Source organism: Suricata suricatta, chromosome 3 (genome assembly GCF_006229205.1).
Source record: "Suricata suricatta isolate VVHF042 chromosome 3, meerkat_22Aug2017_6uvM2_HiC, whole genome shotgun sequence".
In the NCBI taxonomy this organism is placed as follows: domain Eukaryota; kingdom Metazoa; phylum Chordata; class Mammalia; order Carnivora; family Herpestidae; genus Suricata; species Suricata suricatta.
In genome coordinates this window covers 90,646,962-90,659,168 of record NC_043702.1, presented here as the reverse complement: position 1 = coordinate 90,659,168, position 12,207 = coordinate 90,646,962, and the positions used below count along the sequence as shown (strand labels likewise).

Below are 12,207 nucleotides of genomic sequence, written 5' to 3'. Positions count from 1 at the left end.
ATGATTTCCTATAGAAAGTAGAATTCTTTTAAAATTAATCCATTTATAGATGTACATTTTCAGATCACACCAAATTTTCTAAGAATGGGGTAAAACTATGTTTTAAAACTATAAAATAAAAAGACATCAATCTCAAATTTATAATTATATTAACTCAATATTATTGAGATTTGCTTTAAAATATTAAAATGAATTCTTTTAAATCTAAAGAATCCACAGTATAAACTCTGCCTGATTAGCACTTTCCTCAACACAGGGTTTCCACAAATGTCATTTTAATTTTCTATATAAAAATTTCATATATCTGAAATTCTCAGAGCTCTGCAAGATAAAGCTGTGTATCATTAAACTATAAAACTTTTCTAATAATACTTTGTGTTTAGATTCTTCATATCTGCTTATATATATATATAACATTATTTATTTCTGAGAAACAGAGAAAGCGCAAGCAGAGGAGGGGCAGAGAGAGGACACAGAAGGCTCCAGGCTCTGAGCTGTCAGCACAGAGCCCAACATGGAGCTGGACCTCACAGATGAGATCATGACATGAGCTGAAGTTAGACGCCTAACTGAGCCACCTAGGTGCTCCTATTTTTATCTGTTTATACAGAATATCACTCCATCTTAAAAACAAATTTGTGTTTTTCTCTCAATTACTTGCAGATTTATAAAATTTTACACCCCACCCAAAAGAAGTCATCAACCTCTGTATCCAATGTTTAAGTAACTCAAGAATTCAACAAATATTTATTAATAACAAATGGGAAAAACATGCCAGAATCCAGAGAAGCAAAACCACACCCTCACAGAGCTCACATTTTTGAGGGGGAGACTAAAAATAAATAAATAAATAGTTACAGTATAGTACAGTAATGACCACTTTAGGTAGGCTGACCAGGTAAGATGAGCTTAGTTTATAAGGTGAAGAAGGTAAAAAAGCCAACTAAGTTCAATATTGAGAGAAGAGCACTCCAGGCAGACAGGATCAGTAGAAAGTCTCCATGCTGAGAAAGAGCTGAGTGACTGTAGAAACAGAAAGGAGGCTGATGTGGATGAACCAAGGTAGAGAATGGTAGAAGATGAAGCTATTGAGATAAGCAACAGTAAAATCATCCCCTCAAAATATCAGTAAGTCCTAAATGACCAATGGGCTACTCAAATCCAGGCACAGTTATCAAAAAAAATAGAAAATTCCATATGTCCCCATACCTCCTCACCTTCCCCCATTAAAAACTGCCTCATTGCAGACAATCTCTCGTCTGCAGTCCTGCCCACTGCTCCCTTGCAGTGTATTCAATAAACTTCCATCTACTTTGCTCAGCCTCAGGTGAATTCTTTCACTGCCCACACCAACAGCCCCCACCCTATTGTTGCCCCACATTTGGGAGCCCCCATTCAATCAGGAGGCATCACGTTGATATGACAAACACAATACAAAAAAATACACATAGAAGCCATTTTCCCTTATTCATGGGTAAGCAACATATTAGCAAACCCAAGACAGCAATAAATTAAAAGCCTAAAATATTAAGACATTTAAAATGGGCTTATTTTAGGCACCTGGGTGGCTCAGTCAGTTGAGCATCAGATTGGATTTTGGCTCAGGTCATGAACTCAACCATTCATGGGACTGAGCCGTGGGTCTGGTTCCATCCATGCTGATTGAGCTTGGAGCCTGCCTTGGATTCTCTCTCTCTCCCTCTCCCTCTGCCCCTCTCCTCAAAATAAATAAACCTTAAATAAATACATACATAAATAAATAAATAAAATGGGCTTATTTTAGGAATGCAATGCTAATTAAACTTTTAAAACTCAATCAAACCCAAAATAATCTTAAAAAAGAAAAAAGTTGGAGAGCTTCTACTTCCTGGTTGTAAAACTTACCACAAAGCTACCAAAGACAGTGTAGTACTAGCTTGATGACAAACAGATCAGTGGAAGAGATTTGAGATTCCAGAAATAAATTTACATTTAGGGTTAGTTGAGTTTTCACAGGGTGCCAAAACAATTCTATATGAAAAGAACCGTCAAATGGATCAAAACTAAAATGTAGTAGCCAGAATGGTAAAACTCTTATTTAAAAAAACAGGGGCGCCTGCGTGGCTCAGTCAGTTAAGTGTCCAGCTTCAGCTCAGGTCATGATCTCACAGTTCATGGGTTCGAGCCCCGCGTCGGGCTCTGTGCTGACAGCTCAGAGCCTGGAGCCTGCTTCAGATTCTATACCTCCCTCTCTTTCTCTGACCCTCCCCTTTTCACACTGTCTCTCGCTGTCTCTCAAAAATAAATAAAAAACATTAAAAAAAAATAACCCAAAAGAGTAAATCTTCATGCCCTTGGGTTATGTGATGGTTTCTTAGATACAAAGCCAAAAAAAAAAAAAAGGAACAGCAACAAAGAAATAAACTGGACATTACCAGAATTAAAACCTTTACAGCTGCAAATAATACCATCAAAGAAGGTAAAGACAACCCAAAGAAGAAGAGTAGACAATATTGGCAAATTATGTCTGACAAAAACTGATACCTAGGGTATATAAGACAACCCTATCTAAAAATGGGCAAATATATGAATAGACATTTCTCAAAAGAATGTATATAAATGGCCAATAAGCATACAAAAGATGTTCAACATCATTAATAGTAAGAAAACTGCACATCAAAACCAAAATAAAACACTTCACATTTATTAGGATGACTAAAAAAAAAAAGATAAGACCTGGAAATTCTAATTCTAGGTATACACCCAAAACAAATGTAAAACATAAAACCACACAAAATGTTGCATAAAATTTTTCAGAGCAGCAATATTCAGAATAGTTAAAAAGAGAAACAATGTCCATCAACTGATGAAATGATAAAGAAAATGTAGTCTATCCATACAATGGAGTATAATTTGACAATAAAAAGCAAAGAAATCCTGATACATGCTGCAACATGAATGAACCCTGAAAATATCACACTGACAGAAGCCAAAGTCCAAACTAGGCAAATACATTCAGACAGAAAGTAAATGAGTAGCTGTCTAAGGCTAGAGTCTGGACAGTGGGCGAGAAGACTAGGGTGGCTGAGAACAGAGAGCAACTGCTAATGAGTACTGGGTTTCTTTTTTAGAGTGATGAAAATGTTCTAAAATTAGACTATGATGATGGTTCCAAAACTCTATGAATATATCAAAACTCACAGAATTGCAAAATGAGTGAATTTTACGGTATGCGAATTATATCTCAATTAAGCTGTTAAAAAATGCACTGTGAAAAATCACTGTATTTCTCAAAAATAACAAAGAGGTTGTACAGTCATCTCAACAGTGGGGAAAAAAGCATCTGATAAAATTCAAAATTCATTTAGAACCAGAGCTACTGAACATAGGAAAAATAGGAGAGAACTTACTTCATAGGATAAAAGTTTTTACCTAAACCTTTAGCAAATATCATACTTAAAAGTAAAATGTTGAGAGCTTTCCCTGAAAGTTCAGAAAAGACACAAATATGCCTATTATTGCCAATTTTATTTAACAGTGGAAATCACCTCACTTGAATAAGACAGAAGGAAAAGGAAAAATAAGAAAAAAATTAAAATTCAGTTCCAGTCCAAGACAGCGACATAGGGAAACCCTCAACTCACCTCCTCCATCAACACACCAATTCTATGCCTATGTACAGAATAATTCCTCCTGAAAGGAACTGAGGGCTGGCTGAACAACTTCTACAAAACAAAAGATAAGCCACTTCGAGAAAGGCAAGAGAGATGAAGACATGGAAACAAAGGAAACCCAACCTCCAATGCTGCCGACTGCAAAAGGGATGGCACTGACTGACCTCAAGCAGGTTCATCTACCCTGGGGCACAGGGGGAAAAAAGCCATGGTTTAAAAGGGCAACTAGAATATAAAGGAACCAGCCCTAGAACCCTGCTGAAGGGGGGGGAATCTACTAGATCTATCTTCAAGTAGAAGAGGCTGGCGATTCCAATATTTATGCACATCCTCCACCTTGAGAGTGCACACAGGAGCAGGGTCCAGGTGCCAGAGCGAGCCAACCACATCAGCAAGCACTGGGTCCCTGGCCCACACCAGGCTGGGATGCCCTCGGTCACAGAAGAAAATATCAGGGTTTGAAAGAGAAGCTAGTATGTAAAATATCCAGCCACAGAACTCCATCAAACAGCAAGGGAGCTGCTGGCACTCTCCAGGTTGGAGAGGCTGGAGAGCATCACCGTTTACAGTTTCCACCCTGATAGTGCGGGAGAGCAGGGTATGGGCACCCTAGGAGGCCTATTCCCTCAGTGAGCAATGGGCCCCTTAGCCCACACCAGCCCCAGCCATCCCATCAAAACAGCCTCAGAGCAGCGCACACAAGGACAACCCATGTCAGCACATGCTTACAACTCCAGCCATACTACCAAGGTGATACAGGTGTAAAGCACCCCAGAGCACCCCAGGCCTGCACCACTTTGGCTCCAGGCAGCTTCTTAGGGCACTCCGCAGGGCAGAGAACTCTAAGATCTCTTGGCTCACACCTGCTTAAGGCTCCAGCCACCCATCCAAGGTGCCCCCTTCACAGAGTGTCCCAGGAATCCCCAGGCCATGCCCACGTCAGTTTGAAACACCTGCCAAAGGCCACGAAGTGGAACACCTCAAGAAACCACTGTCCCCACCCTGCCAAGGTTCCAGCCACCTTGCCAGGGCAGCCTCTACATAACCACGCAGGACACTCCAACCTCTACAAGCCTTAGCTCCTTTCACGCTACCTGGGAACCCTCTGTGCTGAGCATCCCAGGACATCCCGATTTGCACCCACTCTAGCTTCAACCACCTCCCTTCTATGTGGAGCGCCCTGAGAAATGCCCCAGTCTGTGTGCACTTCAGCTATAACTATCACACCAGGGTGCCTCCTGTATGCAGCACACCCTGGCCAGGGCTTTGCCTTAGCTCCAGCTGCCCAAGCAGGATGCACTCTATACAGCAAGCCCTGGGCCACTGTGGTTTCAATCCACTTCAACTTCAGCTATCCTGCCAGAGTGTCTTCTGTGCAGAGAACCCAGGGACTGCCTTGACCCAGAGCCACTTCAGCTTTAGCTGTCCTACCAAGGTATCCTCTACATAGAGTCTCAGGACACTCTGGCTAGCATGCATGCTGTCCTGCCAGGGTGCCTTCTACAAAAGCAGCCCTGAGACCATTCCAAAAAATGCCCACTTTAGCTGAGACCATCATATCTGGTCAGCTCCAATACAGAGTGCCCCAGACACCTCAGCCCACCCCAGACACAGCTCCTGCCACCCAGCCAGTCACTAGGCACACAGAGTCCACACAGGGAATGACCATATACAAGACCATTCTTTCAAATTTAGGAGAATCAGCTGTTCCACCCAATTCATAGAAACAAACACAGAAAGTCATGCAAAATGAGGGAACAGAGGAACATGCTCCAAATGAAAGAACAAAGCAAAACCTCAGAAAAAGAACTAAATGAAACAGATAAGCAATATGCTTGATAAAAGATTCAATTAATGATCATAATTTGGACTGAAGAATGGAAAAACTGCGAGACTTTTGACAAACAGAAAATTTCAAAAAATAGAACCAGAGTTGAGAAATACAATAAGTGAAATGGAAATTACATTAGTGGGAATCAACAATACATTAGAAGATGTAGAAGAACAGATTTGTGATCTGGAATAAAGAGTAATGAAAGTACCTGTGCTAAACAGCAAAATATATAATAATAATAACAATAACAATAACAATAATAATAATAATAATTTCAATAAATAAGGACAGTTAGGGGATCTCTTTACAAACCCAAACAAACATTCACATTATATGGGTCCCAGAAGGAAAAGAGAGAAAAAGGCATATAACATTTAAAAAATAATAGATGAAAAATTCCCTAACCTACAAAAAAAGAGACATCCAGGTTCATGAAGCATAGAGAATTTCAAAAAAGATGGCGCAAGAAGGTGCACACCATGACACATAATAATTGAAATGTCAAAGGTTAAAGATAAAGAACAAATTTAAAAATCAGTAACAAAAAAGTAAAAAGTTGCATACAGGGGAAATACCATTAAGACTATCAGCTGATTTCTCAGTAGAACCTTTGTGGGCTGGAAATGAGTGGCATCATATATTCAAAGTGTTGAAATAAGACCAAAAATAGGGTACCTGTCATAATTATTATTCAGAATTGAAGGAGAGGTAGAGTTCTCAGATAACAAAATTTAAAGAAGTGTATCACCACTAAAACAGCCTTATAAGAAATCATAAAGGGAATTCTTTAAGTGGAAAAGAGAGGTGCATAATTAGAAGTGAGAAAATTAAGAGTATACCTAGGTAAAATAGGACATATAAATAAAACATGAAAGGCATGAGTAAAAACAGAAGTTCTTTTACAACTTCTGTGTTCAGACTTAAGTGGCCATCAACTTAATACAGCCTGATCTATAATTAGGACACTATATGTGAACCTCATGGTAACGACAAACACAACACCTATAATACATAAACAATAAAAAGAAAGTCAAGCATAATACTACAGAAAGTAATCAATCACTAAGAGAGCAAAAGAAAGAAAAAAGGACAGAGAAGACTATCAAAAACAACTAGAAACAATTAACAAAGTGGAAACAGACACATACCTATCAATAATTATTTTAAATGTAAATGGACTAAATGATCCAATCAGAAAGATATGGGGGGGCAGAAAAGTTAAAGAAAAAAACGACCAATCTAGTAGTCTCTGCCTACTAGAGACTCCCTTCAGACCTAAAAAGACACAGAAACTGAAAACTAAAGGAAGGAAAGAGATATTCCATGAAAATGGAAGGGAGAAAAAAGCCAGGGTACCAATACCTGTATCAGACAAAAGATTTTAAAACTAACAATGTGGGGTGCCTAAGTGGCTCAGTCAGTTAAGCGTCCGACTTCAGCTCTCAGGTCATGATCTCGCGGTTTGTGAGTTTGAGCCCACATTGGGCCCTGTGTAGACAGCTCAGAGCCTGGAGCCTGCTTCAGATTCTGTGTCTCCCTCTCTCTCTGACCCTCCCCAGCTCACACTCTGTCTCTGTCTCTCAAAAATGAATAAATGTTAAAAAAAAGTTTTTTTTAACTAACAATGTAACGAAAGACAAAGAAGCACACTACATAATGATAAAGGAGATAATTCAACAAGGGGATAGAACAATTATAAATACCTGTCTACCCAATGATGGATTACCAACACAATCCATAACACAAATGTTAATACAGATAAAGGGAGAAATTACAGTAATATAATAATAGTAGGAGACTTTAACACCCCAGTTATATCAAAGGATAGTTTATCCAGGCAGAAAACCAATGCTACCTTTTTTTTTTTTAATCTTTTTAAGGTTTATTTATTTTTGAGAGAGAGAGAGAGAAAGAGACAGAGCACAAGCGGGATACTGGCAGAGAGAGAGGTAAACACAGAATCTGAAGCAGGCTCCAGGTAGTGAGAAGCCTACTTAGGATTCTCTCCCTCTTTCTCTGCCCCTCCTGTGTGCTCTTTCTCAAAATAAATAAACTTTTACAAAATAATAATAATAATAAAAATTTTAAATATCTATTGTCCTCAAACTAGCCCAAGAAATAGTGGAGGAATAAAACTTACAAATTCATTCTATTAGGCCAGCATTACCCTGATACCAAAGAAACTACCAAAAAAAGAAACCTACAGGCCAATATCTCTAAACATAGGAGCAAAAATCTTCAACAAAATATTAGCAAACTACATTCAACAATACATTAAAAAGTTCATTCACCATGACCAAGTGAGATTTATTCCAAGGTCACAATAATGATTCAATGTTAGCAAATCAATCAACATGATATGCCACAATCAACAAAATTAAAGATAAAAATCATATGATCATCTTAATAGATGCAGAAAATGCATTTGGTAAAATTCAACATCTGTGCATGATGGAAAAAAAAAGACCCCCAAACTAGGTTTATAGGGAACATACCTAAACATAATAAATGCTATATATGAAAAACTCACAGCTGATATCATACTCAATGGTAAAACACTAAGAGCTTTTCCTCTAAGATCAGGAACAAGATAAGAATGTCCACTCTTGCCACTTTTAATCAACCCAGTATTGGAAATCCTAGCCACAGCAATCAGACAAGAAAAAGAAATAAAAGTTATCCAAATTGCTAAGATAGGAGTTTTCAGTATTTGCAGATGACATGATACTATACATAGAAAACTACATATTCAATATAAAACTATTAAAAGTGAAATCAGTAAAGTTGAAGGGTATAAAATTAATAAACATACATCAGTTGCATTTCTATACACTAATAACAAAGTAGCAGAAAGAGAAAACGAATCCATTTATAATTGCAGAAAAGAATAAAATACCTAGAAATAAACCTAACTCAGAGGTGAAAGACTTACTCTGAGAACTACAAAATATTGACGAAGAAACTGAAGATGACAGGAACAAATAGGAAGAGATTGCATGCTTATGCACTGGAAGAACACTGTTAAAATGTCCCAACTACCCAAAGCAGTCTACAGATGCAATGCAATCCCTATGAAAATACCCACAGCACTTTCCACGGAACTCCTCTAACAACCCTAAAAATTGTATGGACCCACAAAAGACCGTGGACAACCAAAGCAATCTTAAGAAAGAACAAAGCTGGAGGTATCACAGTCATGTATTTCAAGATACACTACAAAGCTAAAGAAATCAAAACAGTGTGGTACTGGCAGAAAAACAGACCCAGAGATCAATACAACAGAATAGAGAGCCCAGAAATAAACCCATGCTTACATGGTCAACTAATTTATGACAAAGGAGAGAAGAATATACAAAAAAGAAAAAAAAAGTGTCCTCAATGAATGGTTCTGGGAATTTTGGACAGCTACATGCAAAAAAATGAAACCCTTTTCCACATCATCCAAAAAAATTTTTAAAAAGAACAATAAAATAACCAAAAATGTCAAAATGGACTAAAGACCTAAATGTTAAACATGAAACCATAAAACTCCTAGAAGAAAACAGAAGTAGTAATTTCTTTGACTTTGGCCTTTGCAACATTTTTCTAGATATGTCTCCTCAGGCAAGGGAAACAAAAGCAAAAATAAACTTTTGGGATGACACCAAAATCCAAAGCATTTGCACAAAGAAGAAAACCATCCACAAAACAAAAAGGCAACCTAGTGAGGGCGCCTAGGTGACTCAGTCAGTTAAGCATCCAACTTCCTTTGGCTCAGGTCATGATCTCGCAGTCCATGAGTTTGAGTCCCACGTCCAGCTCTGTGCTGACAGCTCAGAGCCTAGAGCCTGCTTCAGATTCTGCATCTCCTTCTCTCTGCCCCTCCTTTTCTTCTTCCTGTTTCTCTCTCTCTCTCAAAAATAAACATTAGAAAAAAAATTTTTTTAGTTTTAAAAAAAAAGGCAATCTAGTGAATGGTTAAAGATAATTGCAAATGATGTATCTGGTAAGGTGTTAATATCCAAAATATGTAAAGAACTTATATAACTCAACACCAAAAAAACAAACAAACTGGATTAAAAAATGGGCAGAAGATCTGAATAGATATTTGTCCAAAGAAGACATACAGATGGTCAACAAATGAAAAGATGCTCACCATCATAACCATCAAGGAAATGTAAATCAAAACCACAATGAGGTATCACCTTAACCTTGTCAAACTACCTAGAATCATAAAGGCAAGAAATAACAAGTGTTAGCAAGGATGTAGGAAAAAAGGAACCCTCACACACTATTGGTGGGACTGTAAATTACTCCAGCTACTGTGAAAAACCTATGGAGGTTCTCAAAAAATTAAAAATAGAATTACCATATGATCCAGTAATTCCTCTAGTAGGTATTTTCCCAAAGAAGACAAAAACACCAATTCCAAAAGATATACACATCCTATTTATTGCATCATTACTTACAAAACCCAAGATATGTAAGGAACCCAAGTGTCCATCAAGAGATGAAAGGATAAAGAAGTTGTCCTACATATACAAAAGACTGTTACTCAGCTGTAAGAGGATAAGATCTTGCCATTTTCAACAACATGGATGGATCTAAAGACTATTACACTAAATGAAGTCAAACAAAGAAAGACAAATACTATATGATTTCATTTATATGTGTAATCTAAAAAACAAATGAATAAACAAATAAACAAACAAAAAGTAGAAACAGACCCATAAATAGAATATACCAATGGCTGCAGTTGGGGAAGGGAGGAAATGGGCAAAATGGGTGAAGGCACGGGTGAGAGATCATAGGCTTCTAATTAAAGAACAAGTAAGTCACAGGGATAAAAGGTACAGCATAAGGAATATAGTCAATAGTACTGTAATAGAGTTGCATAATGACAGATGGCAGCTACACTTATGGTGAGCATAGCATAATGTATAGACTTGTCAAATTATTAAGTTGCACACCCAAAACTATGTAACACTTAGTGTCAACTATTGTTCAATTAACAATATTAAATAACGGGACATCTGGGTGGCTCAGATGGTTGAACATCCGACTTTGGCTCAGGTCAAGCTTTCACAGTTCGTGAGTTCAACATGCCCCCCTGAACCCACCCCCTCCACCTACCCCACACCACCCATCAGGCTCTGTGCTGACAGCCTGGAGCCTGCTTTGGATTCTCTGACTCCCTCTCTCTCTGCCCCTCCCCCACTTGCACTCTGTCTCTCTCTTAAATATAAAAAAACAGGGGAGCCTGGGTGGCTTAGTAAGTTAAAGTGGCTGACTTTGGCTCAGGTCATGATCTTGTGGTTCGTGAGTTCCAGCCTGCGTCAGGCTCTGGGCTTATAGCCTGGAGCCTGCTTCAGGTTCTATGCCACCCTCTCTCTGCCCTCCTCTGCTCACACTCTGTTTCTCAAAAATAAATAAATGTTAAAAAATTTTTTAAAGAAATAAAAAATTTTAAAACATTAAAAAACATTAAATAAAAAAATAAAAATCTAACAGATGACAGAGCAGGGTTACGTACATACAATTAAAATAATTTATGAATAATTAGACTTATAAGCAAATTTAGTAAGGTTGATGAATACATAATATACACAGTCATGTTCCTCTACATAGGCAAAAAGCAGAAAATAAAATTTTAAATTGATACCATTCTCAAGAGTATCAAAAACTACAAATCTTAGGGGCGTCTGGGTGGCTCAGTCTGTAAAGCGTCAGACTTTGGCTCAGGTCATGATCTCATGGTTGGTGGGTTCGAACTCCATGTCAGGCTCTGTGCTGACAGCTCAGAGCCTGGAGCCTGCTTCAGATTCTGTCTCCCTCTTCTCTGTCCCTCCCCCACTCATGCTCTGTCTCTATCAAGAATGAATAAACGTTAAAAAAATTTTTTTTAATTTGCAAATCTTAGAAATGAATCTAATAAAAACAAGTGCAAGACCTGTAAGCAGAAAAATTGTAAAAGACTTTTTAGTAAAATTAAACAAGACATAAAACAAAGAAGTGATAACTCTGTTAGTAGACTGGAACTGATTATAATATAAACAAACTCTTAAGATGATACGATATGTCACTGAAACAACATGAACATCAGCAAAAACAGGCCCAGTTATTATTTCCAAAGGTGTAGGAAGAAGTGATGTTTTGGGGGATGCCTATCATATAATAATGTCTTCTATGTGTCAAGAACTTGAACATATACTGGCTAATTTTTTCCTGACAACTGTATGACAAGTACTATATTCTTCTTCACTAATGAGGAAACTATGACATTGGGTAAGAAAGCCAGGACTCAAATGCAAGTTTGTAAGGCTACAAAACCTAAAGAGAAGTAAATCTTCACCCAAAGAATTTACACACAATAAAAGTGTGTGGCTCAGTTGGTTAAGTTCCAACTCTTGATTTTGGCTCAGGTCTTGTTCTTAGGGTTTGTGAGATTGAGTCACATGTTGGACTTTCCAGTGATAGCATGGAGCCTGCTTCGCATTTTCTCTCTTTCCTTCTCTGCCCCTCCCCCCTCATGCACATGAGTGTGCGCTCGCTCGCTCGCGCTCTCTCTCTCTCTCTCTCTCACTCTCCCCCAAAATACATAAACACTAAAAATAAATAAATAAAACAACCCAAAACCAAAGAAATAAAGCCAAAAAAACCCACCCCAAATCCTATCTTGATGTAGGCTTCTAGGAAGATGGGATATGCAATCACTGGGGAAAATTGTTTGATAATTTCTTA

At 38.0% G+C, this 12,207-nt stretch overlaps 1 protein-coding gene across 1 annotated transcript in view; it reads right to left on the bottom strand.

Moving 5' to 3' along the window:
* Positions 1-12,207, bottom strand: part of ZRANB3 (zinc finger RANBP2-type containing 3) — a 281,276-nt gene that overhangs the window by 261,431 nt on the left and 7,638 nt on the right. The window lies entirely within an intron of this gene.